The sequence below is a fragment of the Cynocephalus volans genome, chromosome 12 (assembly GCF_027409185.1).
Source record: "Cynocephalus volans isolate mCynVol1 chromosome 12, mCynVol1.pri, whole genome shotgun sequence".
In the NCBI taxonomy this organism is placed as follows: domain Eukaryota; kingdom Metazoa; phylum Chordata; class Mammalia; order Dermoptera; family Cynocephalidae; genus Cynocephalus; species Cynocephalus volans.
This window is the reverse complement of record NC_084471.1, coordinates 70,267,429-70,284,865: the sequence shown is the minus strand read 5'-3', so window position 1 is coordinate 70,284,865 and position 17,437 is coordinate 70,267,429. Positions and strand designations below refer to the sequence as shown.

General features: G+C 39.2%; 1 protein-coding gene across 1 annotated transcript in view; it reads left to right on the top strand.

The window, feature by feature from the left end:
- Positions 1 to 17,437, top strand: part of SPATS2 (spermatogenesis associated serine rich 2) — a 126,837-nt gene that overhangs the window by 52,754 nt on the left and 56,646 nt on the right. The gene's annotated exons all lie outside the window — the stretch shown is intronic.

Sequence of the window (17,437 nt, the reverse complement as noted above, 5' to 3'; positions counted from 1 at the left end):
ATTTGATTTTCAATTTAGTATTCTTGAATTGAAAACAAAGCTCCATAGATCCAGTTCTCACATGTTAAATATAAAAGAAATGCTTTTAAACTTAAAGCATTTTAAAGTGCCACTCGGCAGTTCTAAAACCTTATTATAAGAAAATACTAGGGGGCTGGCCGGGTAGCTCACTTGGGAGAGTGTGGTGCTGTTAACACCAAGGTCATGGGTTGGGATCTCCATACAGCTGCCTAAAAAGTAAATGGGTATCTTGGGATGTGTGTGTGTGTGTGTACACTATCTGTACTTTCTGTCAGTTTCTCTGTAAATCTAAAACTGCTATAAAAATAAATTCTATTACTTAGGGGGAGAAGAAAGAAAATAATGTGCCAGAGAAATGTTCGTGGTTTCATGTAGTGTCATTGTATAGCAAATCTGTGTAAAGAAAATCTGAGCTTTAAGAAGTGGTGAGATTACTGAAGAAGCCGGAACTGTTCTATGGAATGAAATTGATAAACTGAAAAGGTTTATTTTTGTAACCCATTTGTTTCTTCTTAGTCATCGTAATTCATTTTGGTTTTTTCCCAGATATGCCTGAAACATTGAGCATCTGTTTTCTTCCTGTAAATGAGAAATACTGTACTAAAAATAGGATTCTGGACTTGAAAATAAAATAATTTCATCTAAAAAGTTTAGGATTTAATTTTTTCTTTTTCTTTTTCTTTCTTTTTTTTTTTAAAAGATGACCGTTAAGGGGATCCAAACTCATGGCCCTGATGTTATCAGCACCACGCTCCCCCAAGTGAGCCACAGGCTGGCCCTTAATTTTTTCTTAAACAGTTAACTTCAACACATTACTTTGACCTTTTAAAAACTTGGGAGAGCCATTGTTTATTTCATGTCTGTGTCTTGCCTGAGCTGTAGAAAAAAAGTATCATTGCTTTTTGTAATTGGTATCTAATTACTATAAAATGAACTAAAATTTTAGACCACCTCATAGGCATTAAGTACTTACTAATTTTGGTTGAACTTAGCTAGATTTTTTTCCTTAGTTGGAAACAAAATAAAGCATGTGTTGTTAGGACTTTCTCTGAAACAAATCTATATGCATTATTGATTTGTATGCCTGATATTTGAACCAAAAAGTACAAAGTAATATAAAAGTTTATCCTGTTTATTCATTTGTACATTTAAATTTTCATTGCTTTGTGGTTTTTTTGTTTGTTTGTTTGTTTTTGGCAGCTGACCCTATGAGGATCCAAACCCTTGAATTTAGTGGCGTTAAACTTGAATTGCTTAAATTAAATTAAATCAATTTCAGTTACAGCTATTGATTGTTCCAAGCCTTTTAGCCAACACCTAGCAGAAGTTGGCTGGTTAATAAGTGCTTCTCAGAGTGTGGTCCGTAGTCTAGAGCCTGTCTGTGAACTGGAGAAATATATAGAAATGAAAAGTGTTTAGGAACTCTTTCATAGAAATTTGACAGTGCTGCAACATCTAAGCCCTTTTCAAAACAGTTTTTATTGAGGCGTAATTTAAATACCATACAGTTCACCCATTATAAATGTACAGTGTGATTATTTTTAGGAAATTTATGCATTTGTACAACCATCACCACAATCCTATTTTAAAACACTCCCCTCACTCCCAAATTTTTTCTTACCTGTTTGTGATAAATTTCTGTTTCCTACCCTAGCGCTAGGCAAACACTGATCTTCTTTCTGTCTCTTTTTAAAAATTATTTTAACTTCTCAATATACATTGTAGTCGACTTTCAAGACCCTTTACTTTCTGTCTCTTTAGTTTTACCTTTTCTAGAAATTGTATATACATAGTGTAAGAACCCAAATGCCCCAAGGGATCACACCCTGATCACATAAGCCCTTCTCGGCAGCACCCCATCATGGCGCTGGTTGCCCATCTCTTCCACATTCTCCTTCCCACAGGTGCGAATCGGACGCCAATCAGCTCCCCCCCAAGCCCCATGTGGTATGCTAAATAGGGATTGTATTTTAAACCAATCAGCTTTCCCTTAAAGCCCTATATATATGTGTGTGTGCTGCCTAATAAAACGAGCTCTCTCCAGTGGATCGTCAACTGGTGTGGACTCGTCCTTTCATTTGGTGCCGAAACCCGGGACGGAGTTCCCCTTGAGCAGCGACACTTTTCGGATTGCAGCGGCAACACTTTCCGAGTCGCCCCTCGGGGCTCCCTCTAGCGGCAACACTTTCCGAGTCGCCCCTCGGGGCTCCCTCGAGTGGCAACACTTTCCGAGTCACTCCTCGGGGCTCCCTCGAGCGGCAACACTTTTCGAGTCGCCCCTCGGAAACTCCGTCCCGCCAGGACTGGCCTCCCTTCCACCGCTCACCACTGATGGTCCACCCTCGTCCATTCTTTTTGGCGCTGGTTCCTTCCGCTCACCACCGGCTCATCATTAGGTAAGCCCCCTTTCCTAAAGGGCACCAGCCCTTTTTCAGGCTACCGCAAGGAGTCTAGCCGTGATCGTCCGGTAGCCCCTAACGCCCATACCCCACCCCACCACAGTCTTCACGACCACCATAAATTCTCAAACTACAACAGGCTCCAAAGCCCCGGTAAACTTTTACTTTCATTTTTGGAGGTTAAAAGCCCCATTCTGTTCTCTCCTTCTCTCTTTCACCCTCCTGTCCACCACTCTCTTCTCTCCACCTCCCAGGTCCAGGACCCGACCAGAAATTCCTAGCGCTAGGTTCCTTCAGGCACCGGGCTTTTGCCCTAGAGATGTAAAGGTCTGAGTGACGACCCACACCTCCCTTCTCTCCTCCTGGTTCGTACCTGAACCTGCTGGGACTGATGTGACCTACTGGGGACGCCCTCTATGATCCCGCCTTTCCCAACCAGCCGAAGGATCTGTCTTATCACTAATCTCTGTCCGATTTCTGTCTAAATTCCCATTAAGAGACCAGAATGGGCGCTTCCTCCTACTCCCTAGGGGACTCTCCACTTCAATGCCTTCTGAAACCTCACCAACCTTTCCCTCAGGCCAGATATTAAGCCCAAACTCCTCACCAAATTCTGTACACAAGATTGGCCTTATTATCCTTTAGATAATCAAAACACATGGCCCCCTGAGGAAGGGCACACTAGATCCTAACATTCTACGAGACCTCTTTAACTACTGCCAGCGCCTAAAAAAATGGAAGGAGATCCCCTACATCGAGGCTTTTCGCCTCTTGGCTCAGAACCCCACCCTCTGCTCCTCCTGTGCTCCCTCTCAAGTCCTTTTAGCCTGTAAACCATCTTCACAGTCACCCCTCGATTCTTCCACCTTCAACCCTGCTGATGAACCCCCACCCTACCGACCTCCTCCTCCCCCGTCACCTTCTGCACCTCCTGCGCCATCCACTCCTCCGTCTTTCCCCCCTTTCACCCGTTCCTGAGGACCCCCCCTGCCCCTTTAACAATCGCCCCACTATGTGAGGTAGCTGGGGCTGAAGGAGTAGTTAGGGTCCATGTTCCCTTTTCCCTAGCTGACCTTACAGAATTGGAAAAAAGACTAGGCTCTTTCTCTACCGACACTACCACCTACATTAAAGAATTCCAATGGATCCTGCAGGCCTACAGCCTCACACATCATGACATCTTCATGCTCCTAGCCAATACCCTCCTCCCCGAGGAACGCCGCAGGGTCTGGGATACAGCCCAAACCCATGCCACTGACACCCATCGTACCAATCCGAATCAACCACCAGGCCCCCAAGCAGTCCCAGAACAGGAACCTAATTGGGATTATAACACAGCCTGGGGAATCCAGGCTCGAGACCGTTTTGCCTCTTGCTTAATAATTGGCCTCCAAAAATCGGCTCGCAAGGTTGTCAATTTCCAAAAAATTCAAGAAATTGTCCAAAAAAAGGAGGAAACTCCCTCCGAGTTCCTCAATAGATTAACTCAGGCCTTTCAACAATACACTAACTTAGACCCCAACTCAGAAGACGGCCGGCATGTCCTTATGACCTATTTCCTGGCCCAATCCTACCCCGACATTAAAACTAAACTTAAAAAATTAGAGCAGGGTCCTGCAACCCCTCAGACCAAAATCCTGTCAGTGGCCTTCAAGGCTTTTCATAATCGGGAGGAAGAAAAGGAACGTTGAAAACAAAAGGCTGACCACGCCAACTTCCAGATGTTGGCCCGGCTTATCAAACCCCCTGGGCGCCCTCCCACAGCCTCCACCTCTAAGCCTCCGCCTGGAGCCTGCTTTAAATGTGGAAAGGAAGGACATTGGGCAAAGGCTTGCCCCACACCCAGGCCACCCACCACTCCTTGTCCAAAATGCAAAAAGAAGGGACATTGGGGATCTGATTGCCCCCTTGCCCGAAGGGGTGAGGGACCAACTGCCCCACAGTCCCCCGAACCGTGGACACCACCTATGGTGGGCCTCGCTGAGGAGGACTGAAGGAGCCTTGGGCCCTTCCCGACCATCTCTATAACAAAGCAGGAGCCCAGGGTATCCATGGTTGTGGACGGCCACCCAATATCTTTCCTCCTGGACACTGGAGCCACCTTTTCGGTCTTAAGGGAATATAAAGGCCCCACCACCTCCAGCAGCTCTCCTATAGTCAGGGTAGGAGGTAAACAAATCTTTCCCCCAAAAACCCCTCTTTTAACCTGCTGCCTTCAAGGCACTCAATCCGTTTTGTCCCATTCCTTTCTAGTCATGCCACAATGCCCCGTCCCCTTGTTGGGTTGGGACATTCTATCACGGCTTCAAGTCTCCATTACTTTGCCCCTGTCCTCTTCCTCTTCCCCTGTTTCCTTTCTCCTAGCGCTAGTTCAAGCCCAAGATCCTACTAATCCCACCCCTCCCACCAGGCCAGAGGTCTCACACCCGCGGCCGACTGGCAAGTCGATTTTACTCATATGCCTTCTGTCCGGCGCCTCAAATACCTCTTGGTGTTTGTTGATACCTTTTCAGGATGGGTAGAGGCATTCCCAACATCCAATAAAAAGGCCTCCACCATAGCCCAGACTCTCCTTTCCCAAATCATCCCACGATTTGGGATGCCCACTTCCATTCAATCTGACAATGGACCTGAATTTACCACCCAGATAATACAAAAACTCTCCCAGTCACTCTCTCTCCCCTGGCACCTACATTGCCCTTACCGACCTCAGGCATCTGGAAAGGTAGAGAGAACCATACTAACTAAATTGTCTCTGGAATTACACCTTGATTGGGTCCGTCTTCTACCTCTCGCTCTACTCAAGACCAGAGCTCTCCCAAAAAGGCCCTCCAATCTTTCCCCTTTTGAAGTCATGTATGGTAGGCCCCTCCTACCCCCAGGGATCACAGCAACGGAAGGACCCATACCACCCACCATGGCCTTACCCTTGCTCTCCCACCTTCGCACCAAATTATGGAAGTACCAGGACTGGCTACTTCCAGATCCGTCACTTTCCAAAAATAACCTTTCACTCAGCCCAGGCCAATTAGTATTCTACACTTCCCCGGAACCCAAAACCCCCCTAACCCCTAAGTGGGAAGGCCCATGTCCTGTCATCCTTTGCACTCCAACTGCTGCTAAACTTGCCCTGCCAGGTAATCATGTTACTCCATGGATTCATATTTCCAGGCTGAAGCCTTACACTCAGGATCCGCCCTCGGCCAACGAGAACTCCAATAACAAAGAACTTAACACACCATTCTTTTAAGTGTATCCCTCATCCTACCGACCCTTTCAAACTCCGCCTATCCCGGACCTCAGCCTTACCCCCAATTCCGGAGCCATGAACCTTCTCCTTGGCCTTCTCCTGTTCTTTTCATTTCACCCAGGGAGCTTTCAGGCCCCTCTGCTAGCTCCCCAGGGTCACCCATTTACACCTGGCAACAGAACATTTCTGAAACACTAATCTTTCTCTCTCTCTCCCGGAAATTGTTTTCTCTCATGTGACCACTCCTGGCGGCCGTCCCCTTAAACGCTTCCCTTCCTCAACCATCTATAACCACACCTTCGCCCCACCAGGCTCTTTCTTCTGGTGCAATGGAACCCTCTCTACCTCCATCCAGTCTAATCTTACTGTCCCATGCCTTCTTGTCACCATCGTCCCTCAACTCACTCTGTATTCCAATTCAGAACTGTTCTATCTTCTTGATCCACCCTCAAAACAAAAAGGGGCCGCCTTCCTCCCAATCATGGTTGGTATTTCCCTAACAACATCAGCTGTCATAGCCGGCCTGTCGGGAGGAGCCTTAGGACACAGTTTATGGGTGGTCAAAGACATCAATACTAAACTTGAAGGGACTCTAACTTCCACTGCCGAATCTCTTTCCTCTCTACAGAGACAAATCACCTCTTTAGCTCAGGTCACCCTGGAAAACCGTAGAGCACTAGACCTCCTCACTGCAGAAAAAGGAGGTACTTGCATCTTCCTTGGAGAAGAATGCTGTTATTCCTCATAACCTGCCTTTTCTTGCCCTGCATCATTCTTCAAGCCCAAGTGGGGAAAATTTCTAATCAGGCCTTTAACCAGCTTTTACTTAGAAACTACCAGCTCCTAGGTACTGATGAACCCCTCGCCTCATCTCGTGAGCGCCTCAGCCGATGCTGAAGAGGTACCACCTTACAGAGGAAACGCATTCCTACACGCCCTCGCCACCGACGCCTGGTTGCCCCCTCCAGTCTCTGGCTACAAACAATGGAACCAGTGCATGTGCGACTTGTGGCTTCAAGGAACGTTTATGGACTTCTCCCCTTTTGAAATTACTTGTTTCTCCACCCTCTTTGGGGTTTCATAATGGGTATTTATGTACCTTCCTCCCTTCCCCCCCCCCCACAACGCCCCAGTTCAGCAGGAAGTAGCTCGATGACTTCAACGTCCCCTTTCCTAAAAACAAGAAAAAGGGAGGAATGTATAACCCAAATGCCCCAAGGGATCACACCCTGATCACATAAGCCCTTCTCGGCAGCACCCCATCATGGCGCTGGTTGCCCATCTCTTCCACATTCTCCTTCCCACAGGTGCGAATCGGACGCCAATCAGCTCCCCCCCAAGCCCCATGTGGTATGCTAAATAGGGATTGTATTTTAAACCAATCAGCTTTCCCTTAAAGCCCTATATATATGTGTGTGTGCTGCCTAATAAAACGAGCTCTCTCCAGTGGATCGTCAACTGGTGTCGACTCGTCCTTTCACATAGATTAATACCATATAGTTTTTATGTCTGGCTTCTTTCACTTAGTGTAATGTTTTTGAAGTTCCTGTATGTTGAATGTATCAGTACTTTGCTCCTTTTTACTATTGAGTTGTAGTAGTATGTTTTGTCATATATTGTTTATCCATTCACCAGTTGCTATTCATTTGGATTATTTCCAGTTTGGACTATGATGAATAATTATAGGTTATGTACATTTGTTTACAAATCTTTGTGTAGACATGTTTGTATTTCTCTTGGGGAGATACCTAGGGGTGGAATTGCTTAACTTTCTAAGAAACTGCGAAAGTGTTTTTCCAAAGTGGCTATAACAATTTATAATCCCACCAGCAATGTATGAGGGCTTCAGATTCTCCATATTCTTAGCAACACTTGGTATGGTCAGTCTTTTTCTATTATAGCTATTTTAATAGGTGTGTAATGATATTTTATTGTGATTCTGATTTGCGCTTCCCTAATGACTTATGATGTGACCATTGTTTCATGTGATTATTAGCCATTTGTGTATCTTTTTTGGTGAAATGTCTATTCAGATTCTTTACTCATTTTAAAAATTGAGTCATTTTATTAAGTTATAAGAGTTTTTTAATATGTTCTGGATACAAGTTCTTTATTAGGTCTGTGATTTGCAGATATGTTCTTCCAATCTGTGGGTTGTATTTTAATGTTCTTAATGGTGTCTTTTAAAGAGTGAAAGGTTTTAATTTTGATGAAGCCCAATTATCTTTTTCCCTTTTATGGATTGTGCTTTTGATATCATGTCTAAGAATTCTCTGCCTAACTCATAGTGACAAGATTTTTTTCTCATGTTTGCTCCCAGAATTTTTAGTTTTATCTCATACATTTTTAAGTCTGTGATGCTTTTTGAGTTAGTTTTTGAGTGAGGTGTAAAGGTCTAAGTTTACTTTTTTTATATGGATATCTAGTTGTTACAGAGACTGTCCTTTCCCCCGTTGAATTGCCTTGACACCTTTGTTGAAAATCAGTTGACCAAAAATGTGATTTATTTCTGGACTCTATTCTGTTACGTTGATGTATATGTCTGTCTTTATGCTAGTATACTGTCTTGACTACTGTAGCTTTATAGTAAGTATAGTACATTAAGTAAGATAGGTAAGTCCTCCAACTTTTTTTTTCCCCCCCAAAATTTTCTTGGCTCTTCTGGTTCCTTTATGTTTCCATATAATATTTAGAATCTGATAGGAATTGCACTGAATCAGTAAATCATTTTATAGGGAATTGTCATCAATGATATTGAATCTTCCAATCTGTGGACTTAGTATATCTGTACATTTACTTAAATCTTAATTTCTCTCAGCAGTATTTTTTAGATTAAAGTGTACAGATGTTTCCCTTTTTTTGGTAATTTATTACTAAGCAATTTATTCTTTTTAATGCTCTTGTTAATGGAACATAAGTACATTTGATTTTTGTCATATTTGTTTATTTTATCTTATTATTATTTTTTTATTTTTGGCAGCTGGCCAGTAACAGGGATCAAACCCTGGACCTTGGTGTTATCAACACCACGCTCTAACCAACTGAGTTAACTGGCCAGCCCTGATTTTTGTCATTTTTAAACTCAGTTACTAATTCTAGTAGTTTTTTGCTTGATAATTTAAATTTTTATTTTACAAGATTATGTCATTGGTGAATAAAGTTGTTTCTCTTATTTTCCATTCTGGATGATTGTAATTTCTTTTTTCTTGCCTTATTGCATTGGTTTGAACCTCTAGTACATTGTTGCAAAGCAGTGTGACAGCAGACATCCTTTCCTTGTTCCCAGTCTTGGGGATAAACATGTAATCTTTCACCATTAAGTATAATGTTAGCTGTAGGTTTTTCATAGATTCTCTTTTTCAGCTTGAAAAAGTCTTTTCTATTCCTAGTTTGCTGAGTTTTTACATGAATAAGTGTTGGGATATAGTCAAATGCTTTTTTTGCATTTATTCCAGTTGTTGTTAAGTGGGGATGATTTTGCCACCGAGGAGTATTTGGCAATGTCGAGATATTTTTGTTGATCACGTCTCTGGAACAGGGTACTACTGCCATGTAATGGGTGGAGTTCCTAGATACTGTAAACATCCTGCAGCACACAGGACAGCTGTCCAAAACAAAAGATTGCTTCACCTAAAATGTTAATGCTGCTGAGGTTAAGAAACCCTAATCTGTTGATATAATCATGTAGTTTTGTCCTTTATTGATAAAGAGTATTAAGTTAATTTTCAGATATTAAGCCATTCCTGCATTCCTGGTATAAATCCCACTTGGTCATGGTGTATAATCCTTTTTTTATGTTGCTGGATTCCATTTACTAATATTTTGTTACAGATTTTTACACCTGTATTCATGAGGGATGCTGGTCTGTAGTTTTCTGTTCTTATGATGTGTTTGCCTACCATATGTTCTGTCCTAGAGATTGTGCCATGTGTGCTTAAAAAAAAATGTGTGTGTGTGTGTGTGTGTGTGTGTGTGTGTGTGTGTGTGTGTGTGTGTGTGTGTGTGTGTGTGTGTGTGTGTGTGTGTGTGTGTGTCTGGTACAGGGATCTAACCCTGAACCTTGGTGTTATCACCACCACACTTTAACCGATTGAGCTAACTGGCCAGCCCAAAGAATATGTATTGATCTGTTGTTGTGTCAGTTACGTCAGATTGGGTGATCATGATGTACAAGTCAGGTGTATCCTTAATGATTTTAAGTCTGCTTGTCATTTACTAAGAGAAAAGTATTGACATCTTCAGCTATATTTGTAAAATTGTGTACTTTTTTCTTTCAATTTTGTCATTTTTTAATTCACATATTTTTGGGACTCTGTTACTAAGTGTATATGTGTTTATAATTGTTATACCTTCTTGATACATTACTTTTTTATCATTATGAAATGTTTTTTGTCTCTAGTAATATTTCTTGTTTTTAAAGTTTTAATTTTTTTTGGTAGTAATAGAGCTGCTTCAACTGATGGTCACTGTTTACAGGGACTTTTTCATCCTTATGCTTTCAGCCTATTTTGTGTCTTTGAATCTAAGGTGTGCCTCTTGTAGACATCAGTATGATTGGGTTTCTGCCTGTATTTGCTGTTTTCTACATGTCTCATTTTTTTGTTCCTGTTACTCCTTATTGCCTTCTTTATTTATTATATATGTATTATATATTATATATATATTTATATGTATATATGTATTAAATGTATTATATGTATTTATTATACTTAGTATATATTTAGTTATTCCTCTGGTTTTTTAAAAGCTGTTTTCTGAATAGTTGTTTTATTAGTGGTGGCTCTGAGGATTGCAGTATGCCTCTTTAACTTATTACAATCTACTTCAGGCTAATACTGACTTAATTCTGGTTATATATAGCAACTTTGTTCTGATATAGCCTTGTTTCCTCGCACCCTCTTTTGTACTATTATTTTCACATATATTACATCAGTGTATGCTATAACCCCAGCAATACAGTGTTGTTATTATTGCTTTAAACAACATATGCTCTTTGAAGAAATTAGGAAAAGGGAAAAATATATACAAGTGTACTTCAAAAAGTTTGTGGAAAAATAGAATTCAAAGATAATATGGACTTTCCATGAACTTTTTGAAGACCCTTCATATACACATACACACATGCACAAAAACATACACACATAATCTTTTATATTTACCCAAATATTTACCATTTTGGGTGCTCTTAATTTCTTCCTCTGAAGTTGAGTTACCTCTGGTTTTACTTCCTTTCAGCCTGAAGGATTTCCTTTAGTGTTTCTCATAGGGAAGACCTGATGGCAGTGGATTATTTCAGCCTTAGTTTACTGGGATGTCTTTATTTCCCCTTCATTTTTGAAGGATGATTTTGCTGGATATAGAATTCTTTGACAGTTTTTTCTTTCATCACTTAAAATATGCCATTCCATTGAATATATCATATTGTTGTGCCCCTGTAATGAGACATTTTTCTCCTGTTGCTTTCAGTATTTTTTTGTCTTTAGCAGTTTGACTATGATGCATCTTGGTATGGATTTTTGTTTGGCCACTATTTCTTCAAAAAACTTTTTCCTACTCCTTTTTTCTCCTTCCTCTCCTTCTTGGAATCCTATTTTATATATACACTGGTAAACTTGATATTTCCTCACAGGTTGACTAAGGCTCTGTTCATTTTTCTTCAATGTTTTATGCTCTCTACTCTTCAGATTGTTTAATTTCTATTGATGTCCTTTCAAGGTCACTGATTCTTCTGCCACTTTAGATTTGCTATTAAGTCTATCTATTGAAATTTTCATTCAGGTATTATATTTTCAATTAGAATTTCTCTTTAGTTGTTTTCTGTAGTTTCTCTATTGAGATTCTCTGTTTGATGGGTCATTGCAACCATATTTTCCTTTAATTCTTTGAAATAACTTTCTTTAGTTCTTTAAGATAGGTTTCTGTAATTCTTTGAACATATTTTTATTAGTTGTTTTGAAGTCTTTGTTAGGTCCACCAACTGGACCCTCTCAGGGTCAATCTCAACTGGTGTTTGGGTTTTTCCCTACATATGTGTCTGTCTGTCTTTCTCTTTTTTTCTTTTTAAAAGTGGGTAGTTTGGGTAATATATTTTATTAACTCTGGATTCTTACTTAATTTTCTGGGGATGTTTGAAAGATAATTTGTCTGGACTTAAATGAGAAATCTTTTTTTTCCTCATGTGTATAGCCACTAGTATATCTGCACATTTTTTTCAATTGTAATTTTTATTTTTTAGTCTGGCTTTTTAGGGGTTGCCTAAAATGTGACTGTAATGCTTACTGGTCAGCAAATTATGTGTTATTGTTTTTTAATTTATTTTTTATTAGCACATTCATTGTTACAAATCATACCTATTCTTTATACCCCTTATCCAAACTCCCTTCTTTCCTCTCCCCCCTCTAATAACCATAGATTTGTTCTCTCCATCTGATAGATTAACTATTCTTCTATTGGTTTGCTGCCTAGGTGATATGTCCAGTACTGAGACAGGTGTGATCAAGGCCTCCCCTGTTATCATAAAGCAGATGCCTCTTCTATTACTCTGGAGTGTGCTTTGTGGAGAGAAAGGACCTCTTCTTTTTATTTATTTATTTATTTATTTTGGTCTCCCCTGGTGCCTCTCCTTGTGTCAGTAGTCAACAAATTACTTGGCTAGAGGTTGTGCTCAGATATCTCAAGCCAGTAAAGCTTTCATTGTCTGTGGATTGATCTTTGTGGGCTGAGGACATTTAAAGTTCAGACAGTTCTCAAGTCTGCTTTGACTTTTACTTTCCACCAGCTTCTCTTGGGTCTCCCCTGTGCATGTGTGTAGTTTTCTCTTTAGCTAGGGATGTGTAGAGAACTTATATAGCTTTTCTGTGGCTCTCTCATTTCCAAGATTTCCCTGTTAAATTTCCTACTTGTTTACCACTACACAACCAAGACTCTAACTTCGGGCAAGTAAAACTGCAAGTTTTTCAATTTATTTCCTACTGAGTTCTTCACTTTAACTGACAGAGGTGTGGGTTTGAATCCTTTCCAAATTGAGTCAGCCCCTGCTGGTAGTAAAGCTGCTGATTTTCATCAGCCCTGGTAAAGCTATTATTTTTAAGGGAGCTGGAGATAGGGGAATGGGAGCAGTCATACGTGAGGCGAGAAAGACACAGACTGATGTTATTACCTAAGGCTCTAGCAGTTTCTAGAAAATTTGTGGTCTGCCTTTGGTTGATTTCTAGAACCCTGAAATGATTGGTTTTGACAGTTTTGTTCAGTTTTAACACTTGTTTCTTAAGGAGGGGACTCACCAACCTCTTCACAGCACCCTAGTACTCAATCCCAATTTTATTGTATTTTATAAAAGCATGGGTCCTCAAAGCATTAGAAATTAAAACAACAAAATAACTGTTTCTTCACCATAGATGTTTTGAATAGCACTGAGTTAAATAGTGGCACAGTGAGGCAGGTCTTTAGACCCTAAGTTGCCTACTTGTTTATGTGGCTTACTGGATAATCAGGTAAAAATATTTCTGCCAAAAATCTGTAGGCCTTGCTCTTGGATTCCATGTGTTGTTTGTTGAGTTTCCAGATGTCAAAAATTATGACATAAACAAAAGAACATTTGAATAGAACCCAAGGCAAATATTTGAGAACCTATTATGTTTATGACATGAATTTTTAGTGGGATAGATATATGTAACTTTATATTGTTTCCTGACTGATCTCTAGATCTAGCACTGGGTAAAAGAAAGCAAACACGGGGATAGTCCAAAGTTGGGAGCAGGCTTGTTTGTGATTCCCACAGATTGCTAATGCATCTTATATTGTTCCTAATTTTCTCTCTAAATAACATCTAGAGATTAGAGAAGGATGAGACGAAACCATTATAATTTTTTTATATTTTGGGAGACCTGATTTTGTCAGATAATCTTTGTCTCCCAAAACTCATTGTATCAGAATCATTCTGGAAAGAAAAAAAATATTTTTTAAATCAGTCTTTCTGGGGATGGTGCATTAGACTCTTTTTAACAGTCAGGATTGCTAATATTCTAGACATCAAACTGTTGTTTCCCTGACAATGTCTAATTATGTTTGTCAGGTTACAATAAGAGCAGATTCACAAGGGGAGTGTGTGTGTGTGTGTGTGTATTTTTTGGCCAGCTTCCTCTGGCATTTTAAGTTTAGTTTTCTCTCCTCCTCTTTTCCTTCTTATAAAACTATTCCATTATAGAACACCTCCACACTTGATATTTAAACCTCTGAAACACTGTAATAGCTGACTTGAGTTTCAGAGTTGATCATGCATGAATTCCTGTAGTTAGTACTGTGCTATTGCTTAATTCTTTCTCTACTTTTTGTCTTATATACAGCTGCCTGGATGTTTTTCTCCCTTCCTTCTTCCTTTTAAAAAATCTTTAGTAGCAAAAAGAAATTTCCATATTGGGTCCCCCCGCTTTTAAATAATCACTCGATGAATCCTGTGTCTTTGATGATATCTTTTCTTCTTTCTCTTCATAATTTCACTGCGTAGATGCCATTGAGATATCACCTTAAAGGTTTTTTTAGAAGTAAGTGACTTCAATTGATTTTGTTCTCCATTATATTTTAGAGGTTTTATCTTGCTACATAATTTTGCTGAGCTGTAGAACTTTTGAGAACTGTAGTAATATGGCATAATTATTTTTAATAAATATGTTTGAAAGTAACCGCAAGTCTACTTTTTTCTTTCAGAAGTTCTATGACCATTTGACTCACATAAAGGGGTATTTTTAAATCTTTAAAAAGTAAAAGAAAACATTCTCTTTTCACAGCTGAAAAATGTAATTCAGCACCTCCCTGAAATATGTTTGATGAAAATCTTTATGTTCATTACTGTTAAACTGTACTTTTTTTTACTTTTTTTTGGTGGTTGGCTGATACTAGGATCTGAACCCTTGATCTTGGTGTTATCAGTACCACGCTCTCCCTAGTGACTAACTGTCCAGCCCTGAACTGTACCTTTTTGACAGCCTGAAGGCTATATTTTATTCTAGTTACTCAGGGTGTTTCTCATTGTTAAGGGTAATCTTATTCCATATGAAATAGTCTTGTTTTGTTAATGGTGCTAGGAATGTTTTAAGCCTTTTGTTCATATCCAACTGAAGTTTTACTGAATTTATACAGCATTGTAAGTTTGTTATTTTCTCTAAACCTGTTTTCTGTAAAAGTTAAATTCCCAACTTAAATTATAAGCTGTATTTACGTTTTTGGTACAAATTAAAATATGAGTAATAGGGATCAGAGAAAGAAAAAGTACAACATAGGAGTCAGCCCATCACCTAATAAATCAACTGCATTTGTTTCTCATGTACCATCCTTATATATGTATTTTTGGCATCTGTCCTATATGGAAATCTGAACCCTTAACCTTGGTGACATAGCAACGTGCCGTAACCAAATAAACTAACTGGCTAGCCCTTTTGTGTACCTTCCTTATCTATTAACGTAGACTTCTTAAATTCTGTTTAGTGATAACAATGACGTAGAGATCATCTCCTTCAGTTACCTTTTTTAGTGTGTCTCAAGCACCTACTGTAGTTAGTTGTGTATGATCTTCTTGAGGAACAATCAGAATAGACTTGAGAAACACCATTGTTAGCCCGTTAGCCTTGTTCCTGGGTTTTGCAACTTACCAATCAAAAGTTTAAGCTTATGTTTAACATATTTGTTCCTGCCTTAATTTAAGCTAGTTTCTTCTTTTGTAGTTTCAAGGGAATGAAGAACAATTGTTCGACATCCTCTTTTTTAAAAAATTTGAAAATAAATAGGAAAGGCAATATGAACATGAGTAGTGGTGTAGACCTTGGCTGTTGGAACCACACAAACTCTGTTTTTAAATTCCAGCTGTCACTAGCTAGCTAGTGATCTTTGGGAAATTAATTTACTGTTCTTGGCCTCCTCTTCCTTATCTGTAAAATGGTAAGATGGCAGAAAACTTTTGTATAGGGATGATGTGAGGATTAAATGAGATAATTCATGTAGAGCTTTTTTCACATTGCCTAGCAGAATAAATCACTCAGTAATGCCAGCTGTTGTTATTGTAGTAGTCTGTTTAGCCTTTTTTTTTTTTTTTTTCCTTTAGATCATTTATAATTCCTGTAGCCCAGTGGTTCTCAACTGTTAGATCCACTGTTCTCTTTTTATAATAAATATGTTATGAGACCCACTGTTCTCTTTTTACAATAAATATGTTTCTTTTATTGTCCTGATATAAAAAGTCATGGATAATATATAGAACTTACCTGTACAGACAGCTTTAAAAAATTCAAAATAATGTCTTAATAGAAATGAAAAGTAAATATTAGTTTATGATAAAATAATGTGTCTATATTATCTGGAATTTAAAAATTATGACTAATCTAGAAAACATAAATGAAGTAGTTAGATGCTTGTAACTACATGTAAGTTATTATAAATGAGATAGCCATAAAGATAGATCAGTATGTTATACTAGTGAGTCAAATGCCATAAGCTACATCGCTGTCTGTGATGATTTTTCCAAAAAGATAAATAAAGATTTTTATTCTGGATAAACTTCTGAACAAAAAAGTACAATTTTAAAAATTTATGTAGTAGTTATATTTCTAGGAAAATCCAGTGTATATTAAAATAGTATAAAACATACTTGTTTTAAGGTCCGGCCCATGGCTCACTGGGGAGAGCGTGGTGCTGACAACACCAAATCAAGGGTTAAGATCCCCTTACCGGTCATCTTTAAAAAAAAAAAAAACTTGTTTTTACTGTATTATGGAGGTAGGTTCTATGATGAGATGTTTATAAACAGGCTTTAAAACTAATTGTCTAGCTGGACATTCAAAGATTGTATGGGATTTAGGACAGTTCTTCATTGTTTGGAACGGTTCTCTATTATAGAATATGTAGCATCTTTATCTGCTTCCCATTGAATGCTGGTACACCCCTTGCTAATCATCATGACAACCAGAAATGCCCCATATATTTCTAAAATGCCTCCTGTATGGCCAGCTCCTGTTGAGAATAAGGACTGTAACTCTACTTTGCAGACTCTCCTGTCTCATTATTTCTTTTACCTTTTACTTCTATGCTGACTAGTAGTGTAACCTTAGGCAAATCATGTAACCTTTTTAGGCTTTGCCTATAAAACATCCCTTCTAACGGTAAAATTCTGCAGTTTTTAAGGATTATCTGTTTTGACTACATTGTTTTACAGATAGGGAAATAGGACCAGAGAGGGAAAGTGACTCACCCCAGAAAAAATACCCCTGAACATGACTTTGTCAACTGAGAGAATTCTGTGTGTGTGTGTGTATGTGTAAAAAGTTAAGCTTACGCTAAATGCTCTCATAGATAAACTGAAATTTCAGTTGCTTAGCATGATAAAGTTTTTTTTCTCCCTCAGATAAAATCCAACTGACAGTAGATGGGGGTTCAACTCCCTTGTAATCATTCCTGACTGATGGAGGCCCTGCCATTTTCCACAGGTGACTTTCAAAGTCACTTTTGTTGTTCACATCCAACCACCAGATTGAGAAATAGAGTGTGGAGGATCACCAGGAGGCAGTTTTTGTCTGGAAATAAATAGTACATTCCGCTTCTGCTCTCATTTCATTGGCCTGAACTCAGTCACATGGTCACATTTAATTACAGAGAAGACTGCGAAATGTAGTACAGGTATACCTGGGAGATAGTGCAGGTTCAATTCCAGACCACCACAATAAAGTGAATCACATGAATTTTTTGGTTTCCCAGTGCATATAAAAGTTATGTTTATACA